The sequence below is a fragment of the Clarias gariepinus genome, chromosome 7 (genome assembly GCF_024256425.1).
Source record: "Clarias gariepinus isolate MV-2021 ecotype Netherlands chromosome 7, CGAR_prim_01v2, whole genome shotgun sequence".
Lineage (NCBI taxonomy): Eukaryota > Metazoa > Chordata > Actinopteri > Siluriformes > Clariidae > Clarias > Clarias gariepinus.
Genome location: NC_071106.1, coordinates 35,909,828 through 35,931,802, shown reverse-complemented (window position 1 = coordinate 35,931,802; position 21,975 = coordinate 35,909,828).

Genomic DNA, 21,975 nt, shown 5'->3' with positions numbered 1-21,975 from the left:
CACACACACACACACACACACACACAAACACACACACTTAAGACACTTAGATCACAGAGACTGGCAACTCCTAAAAGCAGACCAAACATCATTAGCACGTCATTCACCCCAAATAGCGCAGCAAAGAGCATTAACATACATCTGAACAGAGTCATGAAACATAAATGGTAAACAATTTCTTCATACAGATATACCTGTTGTAGATAGAAATTTACAGGGTTGTCATTGACCGATTTAACCTGACACAACCTTGGGGTCCAGACACTTGCAGTGCGGCGGCGTTGGTATTCTCGTTCCCAAAGCGTTTTCACGCAACATCGAGTGTAGCCTTTGAAAGGGAACGTCTCAGGTTACTTTGCTGTAACCATGTTCCCTGAAAAGGCGGGAACGAGATGCTGCGCTCCAATTCCGCACTGCCTACGTGACCGGACCCTTCAGACAAAATCGATCTGAGGAATGTTCCCGGTTTACTTCTATTTATAATCTGCAGGTGCACTTCATCAGATAACGTCACCTGACCGAGGTTATATAATCCAAAATTTGGTGTGTTTGATACACACATGCTTCACAACCGGCAACACGAAAAGATGTTCCCATAGCGTTTTCATGCAGCATCTCGTTCCCGCCTTTTCAGGGAACAGGGTTACAGCAAAGTAACCCGAGAGGTTTTCCGTTATCACCCAATTGAGGATGGGTTCCCTGTTGAGTCTGGTTGCTCTCAAGTTTTTTTCCTTCTCCCATCCCAGGGAGTTTTTCCTTATCAGGGACAATCTTATCATTTTGACTCATACACATTCACATTTTATACAATTTGCGACATAGTCAATTGTTAAAAGTGCTATACAAATAAAATTAAATTGGACTGAAACTTTTTGTCACTTCCATTCCATGGTTTATTTATTCATACAGATATACCTGTTGTAGATGGAAATTTACAGGGTTGTCATTGACCGATTTACCCTGACAAAAAGCCATATGAGAACAGTGGCAGCTGGCACAACAAAAATAGTTGCAGAATTACTTTTATAGTCCAATTATAGCTTGTGTTTTTTACTTACAATATTTGAAACTAATGCTGTTGCCGTGAGAGACACAGCGTTGAAACTGTTATTCCAGTTGAGTACCATCTGTAGGTGCTTGTGAATGTAAACAACAGTGTTGGGTGTAGGGGTATCTGGATTACTTTTATGATGTAATGAGTAATCTAATGTGTTATGTCTGTCATTTAAGTACTCAGTTATTTAGTTACTTTTTTAAAAATGTAATATGTTATTCAGATAATTTATGAAATCTGTGAGCCAGACAGCAGTCATTCCCAATCCATTAGTATGTGTGTGTGAAAGTCGTCTCACAAGCCCCACCCCCGATAACCCACCCTCCTCTGTGAGTGAATCATGATGTACCGTACTTATAGCCACCGCGCGAAACCACGTGGGTGAGATAGGGGTATTAGTAGTTAACAGATTATAAGCCAAACGTTGCTGAGAGATGATGGTAGAATAATTATAAAGGTCTTGACTAAAATAATATGCATGAGGAATCATAAAGGAGTTTCCATTTTCTGCATTTGAAAAGTACTCAAACTTGTTACGTTTATCAAAAAGTAACGCTGTAATGTAACTGATTACTTTTTAAAAACAGTAATTTTGTAATGTAATTAGTTATTTTAAAAAGTAACGTCCCCCAACACTGTTAAATAATACGCAAAAACAGCTGAGGGAACTTCAGTGGAATATAAAAGGGGCACAGCGATATGCACAGGAGCTCTATATTCCCAATCATATGCAACCCCTAACATTCACAGAGGTACAGTAATCCTTATTAATATACACACATACACCACCTTCATTTTCCTGGAGCGTCAATCTGCTGGTAAAGTCGAAGAGAAGCATCAAAGTCATGGCATGTGTACCGCATCCTAGCTTGGCTGGATGGCAAACTATGGCTAGCTACAGTAGCAGCAAAGAAACCAAAGCCAGATCTTAACAAACCAAATTAAATCCATACTTGTAAGCCAGCTCTAAAAATGGTCTTCATATGAAACCAATATAATAAAAACCAGCAGTTAAACAAAAAAGTTAGCAACATGCTTCAGAACCTATTCTTATGGATGCCACAATGTAAGCTCAAATTTTATATAAATTACAGTGAAATTGGTGGTCAAAAACTGTGAAAAGTTTGCACTTCAACTTCCAGAACCTGTAATAGTAAATACACATAAAAAATAGTGAAACCTTGACAAATAATTCTACAAATTATTTGACAAATAATAAGGACAGCTTAAAATGTAAATGCTTCCTAAGAACAGCAGTAATATACACTTAATTTACTATTATCCTGTATCTTTACCATAAATTTTAACATTAAGTAATGTTTACTTGTCCGAAGCAATAGGCTTACTGTGGACAAAGATGTTTTTTTGCATGTACACAAGAGAATTTGTGTACTGTGTTGCTGTTTTTGGAAATCTGGTTTGAATAAAAAAACAGATTCACAATCTATAGGTTTTATGTATTATTTTTAAATTGGGAGCTAATTATCAGCAGTCAACATTATCATCACTGCCTAATTAGAAAAAAAAAATGATTTTCACATTATTGTATTGAGTGTGAACCCAATTGTTTTTATTGATCAGTTGTTTCTCATTTTATTATTATCATTTGATTATTACTGTAAGTGGTGAAACAAATACCCCTGCTGCTGTTCACGTCATGGTGGTCACTTACTGTACATCAAAGGCCAATGCATAATTTAAGCTTTTTTCAACGTACGCTAATAATAGAATTTATACTGCATGGCTGATCAGCTAATTTTTAATTCTGATTGGTCAGAACATTTTTTAAACTGGTAATAAAATTATTTTCTTAGTTAATTTATAGATTGATTGATTCATTAATTAATTGATTGATTTTCACATGCCGGGTTTGTTGTATTTACAGTAGTTTACAGTAAGGGTCATTATTTAGGACTCTTAAGGACCCTTGTAAGTTTAAAGTGTTCCTTCTTTAGAGAAAGTTTTAAACTAGTAAGATAAGACATCTTTGACTATACAAAGAGTCCCTGAAGATAAGTGGAGTTTCTGTGCCTACAAGTGTGTTTAATATAGCATCTTCTATAATTTAATTAAAATCAAATTAAAATTTAATTGAATTAAATTTAGTTTGATTTATATAGTGCTTTTTAACAGTGGTCATTGTCAAAAAGCAGCTATACAATATAAAAAAATATATGGAAAGGTCTCTACTACAGGCTGTGCTGCTTTTGACTCTATTGATGATACTGTTCTCCTTGATACAGTAGATTAGAAAATGTACTGCCCTCTCTGGGCTCGCGCTTTTTGACTGATCGTTCCCAGTTTGTAGATGTACTGTAAATGGTGACTGTTCTGATATTTGGCCCACTGACATGTACATGTGTAATTTAAGACACACTATATTTTATATTATACAGTGGTGTGAAAAACTATTTGCCCCCTTCCTGATTTCTTATTCTTTTGCATGTTTGTCACACAAAATGTTTCTGATCATCAAACACGTTTAACTATTAGTCAAAGATACTGTAACACAAGTAAACACAAAATGCAGTTTTTAAATGATGGTTTTCATTATTTAGGGAGAAAAAAAATCCAAACCTACATGGCCCTGTGTGAAAAAGTAATTGCCCCCTGAACCTAATAACTGGTTGGGCCACCCTTAGCAGCAATAACTGCAATCAAGCGTTTGCGATAACTTGCAACGAGTCTTTTACAGCGCTCTGGAGGAATTTTGGCCCACTCATCTTTGCAGAATTGTTGTAATTCAGCTTTATTTGAGGGTTTTCTAGCATGAACCGCCTTTTTAAGGTCATGCCACAACATCTCAATAGGATTCAGGTCAGGACTTTGACTAGGCCACTCCAAAGTCTTCATTTTGTTTTTCTTCAGCCATTCTGAGGTGAATTTGCTGGTGTGTTTTGGGTCATTGTCCTGCTGCAGCACCCAAGATCACTTCAGCTTGAGTTGACGAACAGATGGCCGGACATTCTCCTTCAGGATTTTTTGGTAGACAGTAGAATTCATGGTTCAATCTATCACAGCAAGCCTTCCAGGTTCTGAAGCAGCAAAACAACCCTCACACTACCACCACCATATTTCACTGTTGGTATGATGTTCTTTTTCTTTTTCTGTGTTACTTTTACGCCAGATGTAACGGGACACACACCTTCCAAAAAGTTCAACTTTTGTCTCGTCGGTCCACAAGGTATTTTCCCAAAAGTCTTGGCAATCATTGAGATGTTTTTTAGCAAAATTGAGACGAGCCTTAATGTTCTTTTTGCTTAAAAGTGGTTTGCGCCTTGGAAATCTGCCATGCAGGCCGTTTTTGCCCAGTCTCTTTTTTATGGTGGAGTCGTGAACACTGACCTTAATTGAGGCAAGTGAGGCCTGCAGTTCTTTAGATGTTGTCCGGGGGTCTTTTGTGGCCTCTCGGATGAGTTGTCTCTGGGCTTTTGAGGTAATTTTGGTCGGCCGGCCACTCCTGGGAAGGTTCACCACTGTTCCATGTTTTTGCCATTTGTGGATAATGGCTCTCACTGTGGTTCGCTGGAGTCCCAAAGCTTTAGAAATGGCTTTATAACCTTTACCAGACTGATAGATCTCAATTACATTTGTTCTCATTTGTTCCTGAATTTCTTTGGATCTTGGCATGATGTCTAGCTTTTGAGGTGCTTTTGGTCTACTTCTCTGTGTCAGGTAGCTCCTACTTAAGTGATTTCTTGATTGAAACAGGTGTGGCAGTAATCAGGCCTGGGGGTGACTACAGAAATTGAACTCAGGTGTGATAAACCACAGTTAAGTTATTTTTTAACAAGGGGGGCAATCACTTTTTCACACAGGGCCATGTAGATTTGGAGTTTTTTTTTCTCCCTTAATAACGTAAACCTTCATTTAAAAACTGCATTTTTGTGTTCAATTATGTTATCTTTGACTAATAGTTAACGGTTTTTGATGAGCAGAAACATTTAAGTGTGACAAACATGCAAAAGAATAAGAAATCAGGAAGGGGGCAAATAGTTTTTCACACCACTGTATACCATATACTATATTTATATATACCTGTCACAGTGGCTGAGTTTGGAGCCTGGGCAGTCTGTGACAGGTATGTTAATATTGTGGCGTGGGTGGGGTTTTGAGTAACAACCATCATGCTTTGCGGGAGGGATTGTTATGTGTTCACCGTGTTGGGGAAAGGTGTTTGGGGTAGTGGCTTCGGCCAGGTTGTGTGTGTGTGTTTGATGTCTGTTTTAGTGACTGTGGAATGTGCTGTTTTGTGTTGGTGCTCAATAAAGTCCTCCCAGCCATTTGCATTGGGCAGCCAGGAAGCTCACTCGTCTCTCCACCATCCTTCCCGGCGTAAAAACGCTACATTTGGTGTCAGAAGTGGGATGGAGAGTAACGGGTTAGAGAGAACCCCGGAGAAAACTACAGCTCCGTGCGCCGTCAACCGGCGAGGCGACCTGCAGCTGTACCTGCCGTCCTACAACGGCGCTGTCGAGCCCCACGCATTCATCGCCCAGGTGGAGCTAGCCGCTGACTTCGCGGGCTGGTCCCCGGCGGAAACAGCCGTCCGGGTGGCCCTCTCGCTGGAAGGCGAAGCACTCTGGGCGTTGGAAGACCTCCGGCCGGATGAGCGGAAGGACTGGGCGAAGTTGCGGGAGTCGCTCCACTTCTGGTTCGGCACGAATGACCGTAACGAGGCCGCGTGCGAGGAGCTGGCAACCCGCGTGCGGAGCGCCTCCGAGCCACTAGGGGCGTTCGCCATGGACCTGAGATCTCTCGCACGCCGGGGCTACCCGGAGTTCGGGCCCGTCCAGCAGGAAGAGCTAGCACGGCGTGCGTTCCTGCGGGGGATTCGGCCATCGTGGCTTCGCGAGCACATCCGGTTGGCGGCACCGGCTTCCCTGTTCGCGGCGCTGCGCGAAGCCGAGCGCGCCGAGCCCATCATGGCTGACTACCACGGCGAAAGAGCCGAGCGATCTCCCGTGGCTCGGAGCCGCTCGGTAGGTGAACCTAGCCGGGGACAGGGCTACCCGTCGCGGCTAGGCCTCGATTCAGCCTCCGAGATTCCGCGACCACGCCGGGGCCAGGAACCGCCGGACTACAGCTGCAACGCTCTCAGGCCTGAGGACAACGTACCCCAGCAGCCGTTAAGACTAGCGGCGGGGGGCGCCGAGGGGAAGCCGCCTCCCACAGCCGTCTTTGTTTTCCCAACGGCTGGATTTAACTTCCGGTCGGGACGTGTCGGAAATCGCGCGGGGGTCTACGTGGACTGTGGCCTGGACAACGTTTCGCTACGGGCGCTCGTAGACACCGGATCTACAGTTTCGCTGCTGCGTGGGGGATTGTTGAAGCGAGGAGAGCGCGGTTGTGTGCTGCCGGAACCGGCCGTGAACATTCGCACCGTGTCGGGGAGTTATTTGAGGATACGGGCCTGTCGCACAGTGCGAATACAAGTAGGTGCAATCATTCTTTCTCATCCATTCTTTGTGGCGGACATTGAGGATGATTGTATCTTGGGGTTAGACATTTTGGAAAGGTGGGGTGCGGTACTGAATCTCGCGGACGGGACTCTGCGTGGTAATTTCGGTTTAGCCAGGTTGCTAGTGCCCAAAGCGCAGCCGGACGGGTTAGTAGCATGCACCGGGGGGGCGGAACTTCCGGTGGACGCACCATGTAAACATCCGGTAGCCGACCGAGCGAGAATAATGGCCGAGCTGATGCGGCGTAGCAGTGTGGGGCTAAATCAGACGCAGACCGACACCGTGAAGTCCCTTTTGCACGAGTTCGCGGATATTTTCGCAGTAGATGAGCGCGAGTGCACTCATACCAACTTGGTGCACCACAATATCGACACGACATGCGTAAAAAGGACGAATCGTGGCGGTTTTGTGTCGATTACCGGCGGTTAAACGAGGTAACGCGCAAAGATTCTTATCCGTTGCCGCGTATAGATGATGCGCTGGAACACGTTGCGGGCTCGGCGTGGTTTAGCTCGTTAGATCTGCGTAGCGGGTACTGGCAAGTAGAGCTCGCCCCGGAAGCGCGACCTAAAACCGCGTTCTCGATCGGGCAAGGGCTATGGCAATTCCGTTCGGCCTATGTAACGATCCAGCTACGTTCGAACGGTTGATGGAGAAAGTGTTGGCCGATATTCCTTGCAATCGGTGTGTCGTCTACCTGGACGATTTACTGGTGCACGGCAAGAAGTTTGAGGTCGCGCTAGCTAACTTACGGGAGGTATTTCTAGCTATCCGGCGGGCGAATTTGCGGCTTAATCCCAAAAAGTGCCAGTTGTTGCGGCAGGAGACTGTCTTTCTGGGACACAAGATTAGCGCTCAAGGGATTGCCACCGATCCAGCCAAAATTGCTGCGGTACAAAATTGGCCTGAACCGTTAAATGTGTCGCAGCTACGCACCTTTCTCGGGTTAGCGTCATACTATCGCCGGTTTGTGAGGGATTTTGCCACGATCGCCAGCCCGCTGCACGCGCCGTTTCGCTGGGATAGGGAGCATGCGCGTGCGTTCACTCGGTTACGAGAAGCTCTGGTTACGTCGCCCGTTCTCGAATATCCTGATATAGCTCGGACGTTTATTCTCGACACGGACGCGAGCGCTGTAGGGCTGGGGGCCGTCCTGTCGCAGGTTTCGGAGGGCAAAGAGCGTGCTGTCGCTTACTTCAGCCGCGCGTTGTCTGGGCCGGAGAAGAATTACTGCGTCACGCGGCGCGAGCTGCTAGCGGTCGTCGCGGGCCTTAAGCATTTTAGGCCGTATTTATATGGGCAATCCTTCTTGCTGCGGACCGATCACGCTTCGCTGGTGTGGCTGCTCAGTTTTAAAGAGCCCGAGGGGCAGTTAGCGCGTTGGCTCGAGCGGTTGCAGGACTATAACTTTACCGTTCAGCACCGAGCGGGAAAATTGCATGCTAACGCCGATGCGTTATCCCGCCGGCCGTGCAGCAAAGAGCGTTGTCGACACTGCGAGCGGGTTGCAGAGCGTGTAGGTGGTCACGACATCGAACACACCCCGACCCTCGTGAATCAGAACATTTTCCCTGCGCAGTCTTCCGAAGCCCCCGTCAGTAATCGGCCGTCCGAACCGGCCTGTAGCCGAGTTACTGCGTCACCTAGCCCATCGCCTGTGGTCGTTTCGCCTGTGCCACAGATGGACTGTGATCAGCTAATTGCCGAACAGGAGAAAGATCCGGCGCTGCAGCGGGTCCTGGGGTGGGTTAACGCGGGCCAGAGACCGGATTATGCCGCTGTTGCTCACCTGGGGCCCGAGGAAAAAGCTCTCCACTCGCAGTTCAACCGACTAGCGTTGCGGGGAGGTTTACTCTACCGCCACTGGGAACGGCCGTGCGGCGCTGGCGAATCTTTTCAGCTGCTAGTGCCGCGGAATCTCCGGGCACGAGTGTTTGGAATGGTGCACGGGCATGCGGGTGCAGGACACTTCGGAGTCACTAAAACGCTGCGGCGGTTGCGCGCTCGCTTCTACTGGCTGGGCTGCCACACGGATAGTGAGCTCTTTGTGCACAGATGCGACGTCTGCACGGCAAAGAAGGGCCCTACCCAGCGCTCGCGAGCACCCCTGCAAGACTTTCGGGTGGGGGCACCTATGGAGCGTATGGGCGTGGACATTCTTGGGCCGTTTCCCATCTCCGATCGCGGGAACCGGTATGTGCTGGTGGCCATGGATTATTTCACAAAGTGGCCGGAGGCGTTTGCTGTCCCTGACCAGAGCGCTTCCACCACGGCTCGAGTGCTGGTGGATGAGGTGTTCAGCCGATTCGGCGCCCCGGAGCAGTTGCACAGCGATCAGGGGCGTAACTTTGAGGCGGAGGTGTTTGCGGCGGTCTGCGAGCGCCTCGGGGTGAAAAAGACCCGCACCACGCCCCTTCATCCGCAGAGTGACGGCCTCGTGGAACGCTTCAATCGAACGCTCACCACCCAACTCGCCGTGCTTACCAGCGACCGGCAGAAGGATTGGGACGAACATTTGCCTCTCGTGCTTTGGGCTTATCGCACAGCAGTGCAGGAGTCCTCGCAACTGACGCCAGCTGCGTTAATGTTCGGTCGCGAGTTGCGCACACCCGTGGACCTTGTGTTCGGGTCCCCTCCACAAGTGGATTTACCCAGGAAGCCGGGTTTGGATTATTTTTTTTCATTGAAAGACAAACTGTTCCGTGTCCACGAGTTGGCACGTAGACACTTGGCGGACGCCGGTGTTAAGCAGCGCCGCGTGTATGACACTCACAGCCGGGGGCGAGACTTTGCTACTGGGGAGCAGGTGTGGGTGTATTCCCCCGGAAGGAAAAGGGGGCTCTCCCCTAAGCTCATGTCTCACTGGGTGGGCCCCTGCACGGTCATTGCCCAGCTCTCCGATGTAGTCTACCGGGTGCGGTTGACGGGGCGGTCGCGAGTGGTTGTGCTCCACCGGGATCGTCTCGCTCCCTATCGGCCCAACGCCAGTGAAACACAGAACTCTGTGGAGGCCGGTCTGCCTCAGGAAGAGGGCTGCAACCCGTCTCCCCCCGCAAGAAGACTCCGGCGTTCACAACGCCAGCGCCGACCACCGTCACGCCTCCAAGACTGAGTTCGCCATAGTGTCCGGGGACGGTCACAGCTCGGGTGGGGGCAGTGTGGCGTGGGTGGGGTTTTGAGTAACAACCATCATGCTTTGCGGGAGGGATTGTTATGTGTTCACCGTGTTGGGGAAAGGTGTTTGGGGTAGTGGCTTCGGCCAGGTTGTGTGTGTGTGTTTGATGTCTGTTTTAGTGACTGTGGAATGTGCTGTTTTGTGTTGGTGCTCAATAAAGTCCTCCCAGCCATTTGCATTGGGCAGCCAGGAAGCTCACTCGTCTCTCCACCATCCTTCCCGGCGTAAAAACGCTACAATATAGTATTTTTTTTTTTCACTATCTCCACCTTGGTGCAAAACAACCACCTCATTGTAATACGATTGTTCAAAATCTAAACAACTACAGTATTTATTTATTTATTGAGGATCTGTAATGCTGTGGGCCTGTTTCTCTTCCAAAAGCCCTGGGAAATATGTTAGGGTGCATGGCATTAGTTCACTCTAAAATAACAGGACATTTTGAATCAAAACCTGATGGCCCTGTAGGAAAGCTGAACATGAGTCGTCATTGGGTCTTTTAGCAGGATAATGAGCCAAAATGTGTGGCGAAATATACACAAAAATGCTTTAGCAGACACAAAATCATGCTCTACTTATAAATCAATCAATCAATTAATTGAATTTATTTATAAAGCACATTTAAAACAACTTTCGCAGACCAAATTGCTGTACAAGTATAAAACAATAGGTCAGCAGGTACTATACTGGGTATCTACTTAATATTCATCACTCACTATTACAAACCACAAGACCATAGGATAAAATAAAATAATAATAATAATACCAATAAATAAAATAAAACTAGCTTAATAAATCAAATGGAATAAAATGCACATGAAAACAGATGTGTTTTAAGCATGGTTTTAAAATGATTAAGATTCTGGGCGGCTCTCAACTGCAAAGGGAGGCTGTTCCACAGGCTGGGGGCTACTACCGAAACGGCTCTGCCACCTCTGGTTTTGAGCTTTGTTCTGGGGATTTGCAGTCTCTGCAAATGATCCTTTGCAGAGGATCGCAAGTCTCTGGAAGGGGAGTACGGAACAAGAAGCTCCGACAGATAAGCAGGTGCCAAATTATTTAAGCTTTTAAAAACAAGAAGTAATATTTTAAACTGGATCCTGAAATGTACAGGAAGCCAGTGAAGGAAAGCCAGTATTGGTGTAATATGATCACGTTTTCTCTTCCCAGTCAGAAGGCGACCTGCTCCATTTTGAACGGCTTGTAGCCGTTGAAGTTGTGATTGACTGAGACCTATGTGGAATGATTTACAGTAGTCAAGGCGTGACGTGATGAAAGCATGAATTACTGTCTCAAACTGATCAGGGGGGATATAGTGCTTAACTTTACTAAGAAGTTGAAGTTGGAAAAAACTGGACCTTACAACTGAGCTGATCTGTTCATTCAACTTAAAGGCAGAGTCAAAAATTACCCCAAGATTTCTGGCAGACTGATGAGAAAAAGATTCCAGCGATCCAATAACACCATCATAACCACTGAGAAGATTAGACTTTTCAAAAACAATAATTTCTGTTTTATTTTTGTGCAGAGTGAAAACATTTATCTCCATCCATGTTTGAACATATCTGAGACAGTTCAACAAGGTCTGAATAGATGGATGACTATTTGTTGGGATAGACAGATAGATTTGAAGATCATCAGCAAAACAGTGGAAGGCGATTTTATGCTTCCTGAAAATGGACCCCAATAAAAGCAGAAGAGAATTGGACATAAGATGGAGCCTTGGGGTACCTCACAGCCAAGAGAAGACACTGTGGATGCATACCTCCCTAGATGGACTTAGAAACTCCTGTCTGACAGATAAGATTGGAACCATTTTAGAACAGAACCTTTAATTCCAATGCATGTCTCATGGCCATCTCAATCCCCAGACCTCAACCCAATTGAAAACCTGTGGGTTAAGCTGAAGCAGAGAATGCATGAGAGGTGGCCCAGGACTATGAGTGATCCTGAAAGATCAATGGTCAATGATCATTGCAAAGAGTAATGGTCAATGATCCCTCTATCCATATTCTTTAATCTTGAGAAATGTTATAGAGGGAGATTAACCGCTGTCTTGGAGTTGCATGAAGTAATAACATCAGGGTTGCCAATAATTGTGGCCACCATGATTTCATGTAAAAAAAAAAAAAAAAAAATCCTAATGTATTTTTTTTTCCACTGAATAATTGTACTTAAATAAAAGGTCGGATTTTTCTCTCTTTTTGCATTGTGGTTCTATATTGTTTAAATAAAAAAATATATTTATTATAAGCCTAAGAACACATCTTAACCAGGGGTGGCAATAATTATGATCAGCACTGTATTCCCAAGTAATGGGAATACAGTGTATATATAAATACAAATAATGTATTTAGTATAATTCAATATTTTCTTAACTACAGTATAACCAAAATATACATGCTGCATTTAGAATTAAATATATTGAGCATTTTACCAAATTCATATTAACTGTACGCACTCTTTGGTATATTAACAACACACTTGAGGAAATTTGTAATTTAAATATAATTTTATTTATAGTATTAAAAAAAAAAATAATAATATATATATATATATATATATATATATATATATATATATATATATATATATATATATAGTATTTTAAATATAATACAATAATGAAGATAATTTGTTTTTTAAAAAATGAGATGTTTATAAGCTGGAAGATATTCTTAAACATTTGAGTCTTCTTTGTCTTTCGGCTGTTCCCTTTCAGGGGTCGCCACAGCAAATCATCTGCCTCCATCTAACCCTATCCTCTGCATCCTCTTCTCTCACACCAACTAACTTCATGTCCTCTCTCACTGCATCCATAAATCTCCTCATTGGTCTTCCTCTAGACCTCCTGCCTGGCAGTTCCAACCTCAGCATCCTTCTACCGATACTGTATATTCACCATCTCTCCTCTGAACATGTCCAAACCACCTCAATCTGGCCTCTCTGACTTTATCTCCAAAACATCTAACATGAGTTGTCCCTCTGATGAACTCTCCTCTTCTTCTTTTTTTTTTTTAAACTTGAGGACTGAGTTTTATGTGCCAAACTGCCCTGAAAAATCAAACATGCTACTTTCACTGTACCTCTCTGTGAGAATATGTTCGACATTAAATGAATTATGCAATTTATAACATTTTATTGATAACCATGCCATAAAAAAATCTGTTTTGTCTGTTTTGTCTATAATCTAGCATTATAATATTTTAGGAGGGGCATTAAGAAGGAATTTTAGCAAAAAAAAAAAAAAAAAGTTTATAGTATTTAAATTAAATTAATGATTTAATAACTATAATAGTTTTTATGTTCTGTGGTCTAATGAATCCACCTTCACCGTATTTCAGAGTGCATAAAGCGATGTACTTAACAGTTAGTACAAACTGTACACAAATCTGCTTCTATTCTATTCTATTCTATTCTACCAATTCATCTTGTAATTAATGAACATATTACAACTGTGCCATGTTATGCTACAAAATAATTACATGAATAATTATATGAAAAACATAAACATAATCGTGGCAGCAATTGGAACATTATGTGCAAAGAGGCCAGAATATTTACCAATTATTATTTTAATCATATACTAATTTAGCTATTTTAATTAGTTAAGGTAAAAAGACTTCATATATTATCAAACAAACATCAAAAATACCATCAAACTAGTGTATAATGCACTTTTAGGGCTAGTATTAGGGGTACTCCCACAGAAGAGGATAGTCAAAGTGTTTTTGAGATGCAAACTTGTGCTAGATATGCAAAAAGGCTCAACTTCTAGCATGGCATTGGGAATGTCCTATATAGAGTTGTGCCCAAAAGTTTGCATACCTTGGGTAAATTTGCAAGATGTGTACCAGTTTTGTAAAGAAAACACGAGTGAGAAGGCAAACAAATGACTTTTATTTATTAAAGGACTCAAGTTCGTATATAAAGCTTAACAGAACAACCATTAAAAAAACCAAACAATAAAAAAATAAGAAAATAACACCTGTTCAAAAGTTTATATACCTTTAGTTATAAATATTGCCCCTTTAGCCTCAATGATGGCATGTAGTCTTTTGTAATAATTGTGCATTAGAACCTTAATTTTCTCAGAAGGCATAGGCCCATTCTTCCTGGCAAAATCTCTTAAATTCCTATATATTATTTGGTTGTCTTGCATGAACTGCACATTTGAGATCTTCCCAAAGTGGCTCAATAATATCGAGGTCAGGAGAATGCGATGTCCATCCCAGAACCTTTACCTTTTCCTGCTGTAACCATTGGAGGGTCAACTTAGGCTTGTGCTTTGGATCATTTTTTATGTTAGAACATTCAATAGTGCCCCATGCACAGCTTTCATGCCATAGAATGCAAATTGTTTGCCAGTATTTTCTGATAACATACTGCATTCATCTTGCCATCAAGTTTGTCTAACTTCCATGTGCCACGAGAGCTCAGACAACCCCAAAACATTGGAGCTCCACAACCATGCTTTACAGTGGGGATGGTGTAGTTTTCACCATAGGCCTTGTTAATTTCTCTCCAAAGAGTGGTTTTGGTGGTAACTATAAAGTTAGTTTTTGGTCTCATTACTACAAATTACTCTTCCTACAGGCATAAGTTGTAAGGCTTGTTTAGGTTCTGTCTAGCATCCTGCAAGTGGGCCTTTTTGTGGCATTGACATAGTAACAGCTTTCTTCTGGCAACTCAACCCTTGAAACAACAACAACAACAACACTTTGTTTTAGGGCAGAAATATCCAGGGTGAAATCTTTCTTGGTCTACCTGTGTATTATTATCAACAGAACCTTTTATTTTCCATCTCTTTATCAGAGTTTAAACAGTACTGACTGGCTTTTTCATGTGGTTTTAGATTCCTTCCCTGCTTTATAAAATTGAACCACCCTATTTTGCAGTTAATGCATAACCTCATGAGAAACAGAGAAACTTACTGACTATTTATGCACATACACTAATTATAAATACAACGAGTCACAGCTGCCATTGCCATTAAAAATTGGCATAGTAGCCATCGCCCTGATGGGATCCACTTAATTACAGGGAACAGGAAATAAGAGGGCTCCTGTAGAACCCTGTTAGCTGACCTCAGTGTCTGCTGCTCACAGAGGGTGGAGAGGGCTCTGACAGGTAGTCCAATTATTTTGGAACATACCTTGACTGCGATTTAACCTCACTGCACTCACTCATCTTCTATATCACTTTATTCTGTATTTAGGGTCTTGGGGACCTGGGGCCTATCTCAGGAGGCTTAGGGCACGAAGCAGGGTACACCCTGGACAGAATGCCAATCCATCGCAGGGCACACACAAATACACACACCCATTCACACACAATGGGCAATTTGGGAATGCCATTAAGCCTAACCTGCATATTTTTGGATTATGGAAGGAAACCGGAGTACCTGCAGGAGTAAACCCACCAAGCACAGGGAGAACATGCAAACAACATGCACACAGAGACAGGAATCGAGCCCAACCGAGAATCGAAACCGGACCCTGGAGGTGCAAGGTAACAGTGCTAACCATTACACCACCGTGCCACACTGTGTTTTGCAGACATGTTTTATTTTAGAGACTGATGAAATAAAACCAATATGTCAAAAAGAACAAGCTAACTTTCTCAGGAGATACTGCTACTGTTGGCATTTCTTAGAGATCTTTTCTGTTTGTTTGAGGAGAATCTCAGCAGCTGGTTAAAGATGATGCCCAGCTACCCGTACTCTTAGATGATCTCCACCGATCTTCTGTGGATGGTTGTGGTGACTGCTGCCGCCAGTTCATAATATCCTTGGTCTTTTCCATGTTCATTTGTGTATATGTCAACATCTGAGTTTATAATGTGGCCAAACATTCAAGGATATGTAAACTTTTGATCATGGTTGTTTGGGTAATTTTAGTTATCATTAGGTTTTAAAAAATTAGTCAAACAACTATTTTCATATTATTAAGAACAATGAAACATTTTTTTTTTTTTTTTATTAGTTAAGGTTAAGGATCACGTGAAGTCATTAATTATTACAGAGAAAGACTTTGTAACAAAAATTTGCAGTGATTGTAATTTATTATTAAGTTCATGTTCTTCACTTTTTTCTGTATATGGAGTATAACATCCAATATGATTGCTATATAAATGTATTGGTTTAATGTCGCAATGTGAATATGTATGCGACAACTTGCATACATATTCACAAATAATGGGTTTTTACTCACTTACTCACTCATCGTCATTACCGCTTAATTCTGTATTCAGAGTCTCGGGGAGCCTGGAGCCTATCCCAGGAGACTTAGGGCAGGATACACCCTGAACAGGGTGCCAATCCATCGCAGGGCACACAGATATACACACACTCACACACTCATTCACACACTACGGGCAATTTGAGAACACCACTTTACCTAACTTACATGTCTTTGGACCACCAAGCATGGGGAGAACATGCAAACTCCATGCACACAGAGACGGGAATCGAGCCTGGCTGGGAATCGAACCCGGACCCTGGAGGTGCAAGGCGACAGTGCTAACCACTATACCACTGTGCTGCTTTAATGGGTTTTTAATTGTATATAAATAAGTAGTTTTTCAATCAATTGATTTCCTAATATATGAGTGCATTTGTTGTGCTATTTTATTAATCCACTCACTCAACTTGAACACATCTCACACTTGACTCTTATTTGCTACTTAATTGGAAGTGCTTTGAACTGCAAAATTCCCAGGGTTGATTCAATGTACAGAGTGCTTATATAGGTCAAGTTGGACAAAGGCGAGCTCTGAAAAGCAACATTGGGCATTTTACTTGGCTAGACTTTGTTCCTCATAAGCACCAGTCAGGGGCGGACTGGCCATCGGGAGCACCGGGACATTTCCCGGTGGCCTGACAGTCGTTCTGGCCTGCCGGCTGCCGCTGTGCAGACGATCAGCCTGGCATGTGATAAGCTGGTGTATAACTACGAATTAATTGACGGATCTCTCAATCTACGAATCAGGCAATGGAAAGGGAGGGGAAGATTAGAAGATCAGGAGGGAAAATTACACTCCCACATCACATGACCCAACGTCAGCAACGCACTGCCTAATATCTGGCTATATCCAGAGACAGGGTATATCTGACTAAATCGTTCAAAAAATGGAGCGTAAACGCAAAGGAGGAGCAGAGAGTCAGCGTAAAAAAAAAAGGAAAAAAGCCCTGGCCGCAGACGCAGCAAACTGCTGCAAAATCCCAGCCATGTTCGCCAGTAAGGGAACAGGTCGGTCAAGATTACATCTACATTATATTTATAATAATTTGGCAGACGAACACTTTCATCCAAACCACTTAGATCATCACAATCGATAAAACTAAACCAACAAACGAGCAACAATATGTAAGTGCTGCTGTGCTGTGTCAAGTCTCGTTTCGTCTGAAAAGGTGACGAAGGAAGCAGCAGTAGCACTAGTGCTGTAAATGCTCCTGCTGTTGAGCTAGAGGTGGTGGACAGTTCAGCGTTTGAGTCAGAGAAGAACCCTTCAGGTAAAGTTTAAGATAAGCAAAAAAACAGGCTATACTTTTTAAACAACATGTGCTTTTTATGATTTATAAGATCAGTAGTAGGACTGTGATTTTGGGGACATACAACTGATGGCTGCACAATTATAAGTACAGATTATTGAACACGCTTATTTCATATTGCAGAGCAACTACATGTGCAGAGTGAGAGAGAGAAGGATTCAGGGAAAGATTAAGGAGACAGTGAAAGCCTTGATATCTCTTTTGATTATTTTGCCTGTCCACAGTCTAAGGATTAAGATTTTTTTTTAAGTATCACCCAATTCAAACGCCTACTGGTGTACTAGTAGTGCTAATTACTTACTGTTTACTCTTACTGGTCTGTTCCACATAATGCCATAATTGAGTAAACATTGTTATCTGTTACTTATGCTGTCATAGGTTTTGTTAAGTTTGTTTGTGTTTCTGATGCATTTGATATACTAGAGTTGAGCACTGAAAATACATAAAATGTAAATATTTCAACATGTGAATGTGTCTCTTATTATCTCTTTTAAAAAGCCAATTTTCTATTTGTCATTGGTTAGGTAGTATAAATGGTGTATTCCTAGTGAGTTGTTAAGGGTTATTTTTTTATTCATTTATATTGCATCTGGTAGTCTACCTGTTACAATAATAGGGTTAGCCTACAAGTTTATCAGTCCAGTAGATTACATGAATAGGGTGGTGGTGACTGCAGCAGCAGAGGTGGCCTGGGAGTGGAGTCAAATTCCCGGCCTGAATTATTGTCCCAGTCCGCCACTGGCACCAGTTTAGTTGGCTATTACTCTGTCCTGAAGAAACCAAGATGCACTCCTTTCATCTCTTTCATTTCAATTATAATTCCTCTTTAAAAGAGATTTATATAGCGTTTTATGCTGTTCCTCTGCATAGATACAAAACTCATTCTCACTTGTACACTGGGTTGACATGAGTACACTTCAGTTTCAGTTCAGCTCAAATTTATGCATAAAGGGCTTTTAATATGCTCACAATGAAGCTTTACATTAATAGGATTAATTTAATGGATTTAAATATTAAAACAAGAATTGTACATACAGTATTATCAAATGTAAAACATGATTAGTTTGTCCCAAATTATCAAGCCAGAGGCAAGAGTTGCAAGGACAAACACCCTGAAATGACATAAAAAAAAAAGTCTCAAAATGGAACCCATACTCATTTGTGTGATGCTGTACCGGATAGTATGACCAGCGGTTAACGGTGAGCCAGAAAGGGCTGCATCAGCGTTTTGGAATATATGAGGATTAAATAAACAATTGGATTGTCAGTTTATATAAAATATTTTAGCGTAGAATCTATTGCCTTGCTTTTGTCTCAAAACTCTACAAGTGCAAGTGTTGGATGCACGTTTGAGAAATTTTTCCTGGCTGAACCACTACACTGGGATTTAAGTTTCCCCACCTGCCAAATCATTTTGTCTTTCAGTCTAGACTCCGAGAGCCCAAGAGAATCACACTTTTGAGGGATAGCACCCCAAAGGAAGCATTGCTGCTGCCCAGTAAAGTCCTCCGCGTCCTTGCTTCCCTCATCCGCCAGCTCAGGTCGTCAGCCTCACTTGACCCCTTGCTGTTGCTGCTCGTCCCCAGAGGACGACCGCTGTACAGTATATCACCTGTACTTATGAATCGATTAGAACTGCACTTCCTAATTCACTGATTTAACTTTGTGTGTGTGTGAAAAATAAAGAGATTATAATAAAATGCACTGTTCTAGCATCCGCGGTGCTGCACTGATCCATCACACAACTACACTCTCTCTGGGCGTTAAACATTGTATGTGCGCTGCAGGTCTGATCTTCCCGCACAGCCGCGCTCACTCTGCGTGTGGACCATGGCACGCGCTCTGCATCACCCATCTCTTAACCCCCTATAGAGCCACTGCCAATTCACGCCACTGCCCACCTCAGACAGCACTCCAAGTATTGGTTCTCTGCTTATGCTTCTCCCTCTTTTCTTTCCTTTACATTTTTTCAATCTGTTCAACTAAGTCCTATCTGTTGTGTCTGCTTTTGGGTTGTCCAAGCCTGTGCGACACAGTCGATGCCTCGTGACAATTACACACCTCCTTGAGAAGAATATACAGCAACATTTAGTGCTGGAACAGATGCAGGAGCTACAGGCCACCACCGCAGAGCTCCCCCGGCTGCAGCAGTGTGGAGATAAACACGTTCCCCTGCTGGATCCTCCGAAAGAGGCACAGTGGCTATCCTCCCACAATGACGTCCTAGCACACTGCGGGCTCTCCAGCTCTCATTAAAACTTTTATTTTATTGCAAATTCAATTGTTTGTCTATTTCTATTTTCTAGTGAAGTCTTTTTATTTGTAGTATATTTTTTAGGTCACTGACAGCCATATGAGCATTTCACTGCATATAATATGGTGCATGGTTGTGTATGTATCAAATAACAGTTTAAGTTGAATATCAAATTAAATTTGGCAACCGTTACTATTAATGAAAAACACCAAAGACTTGTAGATGTTTTAAAAAAAGTTATATCGAGTTGGAGTGGGCTTTTTAGAAAAGCCAAAACACTTGGATAAGGTCTGGGAGAGAACCAGTTTCTTACTGTACTGTGCAAAAGTCTAATATTGAAGGATATTAAAATAAAAAAAGCAAAAAATCATTTAGGAAGCATGGAGCTATTCCTTAAGATTACCTTAAAATACAAAAGCTTTTTGGAAGCAAATGATGAAGAAATGGGGTGTCTCAAGACTTCTGGCAGCAGTATGGTAGCCCTTTGGTTGGTTCAGGGATTTAAATATATAACTGCTCTGTTCTGTTGTTTTTACCAGATACTAGCTTAATGATACCCAGGGATAGACTTATTATTTTCTTTTAAAGGTTTTTGATTTGGGAGAATATGAGTTAGACATGGGATGATGCAACTAAGTATTTAAACACATGTTAAGCTGGTTTGGCCCCTCTGCCCTAAATGACACAATGGAAGCAGGCAAAATCAGAGATCAAACTGAGCCAAACAATCAGTGTATAGAGCAGCTTGTGCTTCATAGATGGAAAATGGATCTGGACTAGCTTAATCATAAAACTATTGATCACTCAAAACCAAGACAAATGTCTGGGAGAGCCGAGACTACAAACTTGGAATAGAATTGGTAGATAAAATCAAAAGTCTTCTGTAAATCCTTAAATATATTTACAAAATGTGCAAGAACAAACAAATGCCAGGAACAAGATTTGGTGGCTAAATGTACTATGTAAATGGTAAGTAGGAAACAAGAAAAAATCTGGCATAGAATTACTGGTAGTATTTTTAAGTTGGAAAACAAAATACATGCAAATAAAAATTTAAAGCAAGTGTAACACAAACCAACACAAAGGAAATTATTGAAGAAAGTGTGTGGCTGATTTAATGACGCAATTCCCCTTAGCAAGAACTAAGAGGCAAATAAGATAGGGCAGAACACTTACTACATATCAGGAAAAATGGATGGTTATAGTCTGTCACGTAAAGAGGACTGTTTATGGAACATATTGAAATTAAGGCAACAGTGTAATTGAGGTCTACAAAAAGGATTATTTGGCGAATCTGGTTTGAATTTTAAATATATGGCTGGTTTTGATGAGCCATATAATATATACTTGCACTTTATCTAGGACCATAGAGCAACCTGGAGCAGCTGACAAAAACTATGTCTTGTTTCAACGATTAATATTGTAGCGTTTTTACGCCGGAAAGGATGGTGGAGAGACGAGTGAGCTTATTTGCTGCCCAATGCAATGGCTGGGAGTACTTTATTTAGCACACAGCAGGTATGGCATGAGCAGCACCTTCACTCAGGAGCCTACATCCAATTCAGCACTAGCTTGAACTGGAGCACATTTCACACGTCACACCCCCCTCACACACAACAGGGCCAAAGCCACTGACCAAAACACCTTTCCCCAACATGGTGAACACACCGACATCCCCGCAAGGCATGCTGGTCGTCAGCCGCCGCCCCGCCCACGCCACACTGCCCCCACCCGAGCTGTGACCGTCCCTGGTCACCATGACGAACTTTGTATTGGCGGCGTGGAGGCGGTCGGCGCTGGCGGTGGGAACGCCGGCGTCCTTTGGCAGGTGAGGGGTAAACGCGAATGTAGTCCTGAGGCGGTCCGGCCTCCAGAGTTCGATGGTTCCCCGGCGTGCGGCTGGTGAGGCGCAAGACGGTGCCGGTGGGGCAAAACTCGTGCCCGCCCTGCCAACCGCACCCGGTAGATGACATCTGAGAGCCGAGCTGGCTGTGAGTGTCCACGCCCATTCGCCCCATAGGTGCCCCCACCCAAAAGTCTTGCAGCGGTGCCCGCGAGCGCTGGGTGGGGCCCTTCTGCCTGGCGATGAGCGGTTCACAGTTCCACAACCCGTGGGAAACAGTGGAGCCGGTGTCCACGAGCGCCCGCAGTAAGACGCCGTCCGGCACACAGTCGATGTAAAGCCCCGCGGGGCTCCCCAACCGTCCACCCGGCGCTAGTTTAGCGGCTGCTGGTGTACGCTGTCCCTCAGGCCTAAGAACGTTGAAGCGGTAGTCCGGCTGTCCCTCAGGCCTGAGAACGTTGCAGTGGTAGTCCGGCGGTCCCTGGCCTCGGCGTCGTCGCGGAATCTCGGAAGCGGTGTCGAGGCCTAGCCGCGACGGGTAGCCCTGTCCCCGGCTAGGTTCACCTACCAAGCGCCACTGAGCTGCGGGCGGTCGCTCGGCTCTTTCGCCGTAATGTGCCGCCATTATGGGCTCA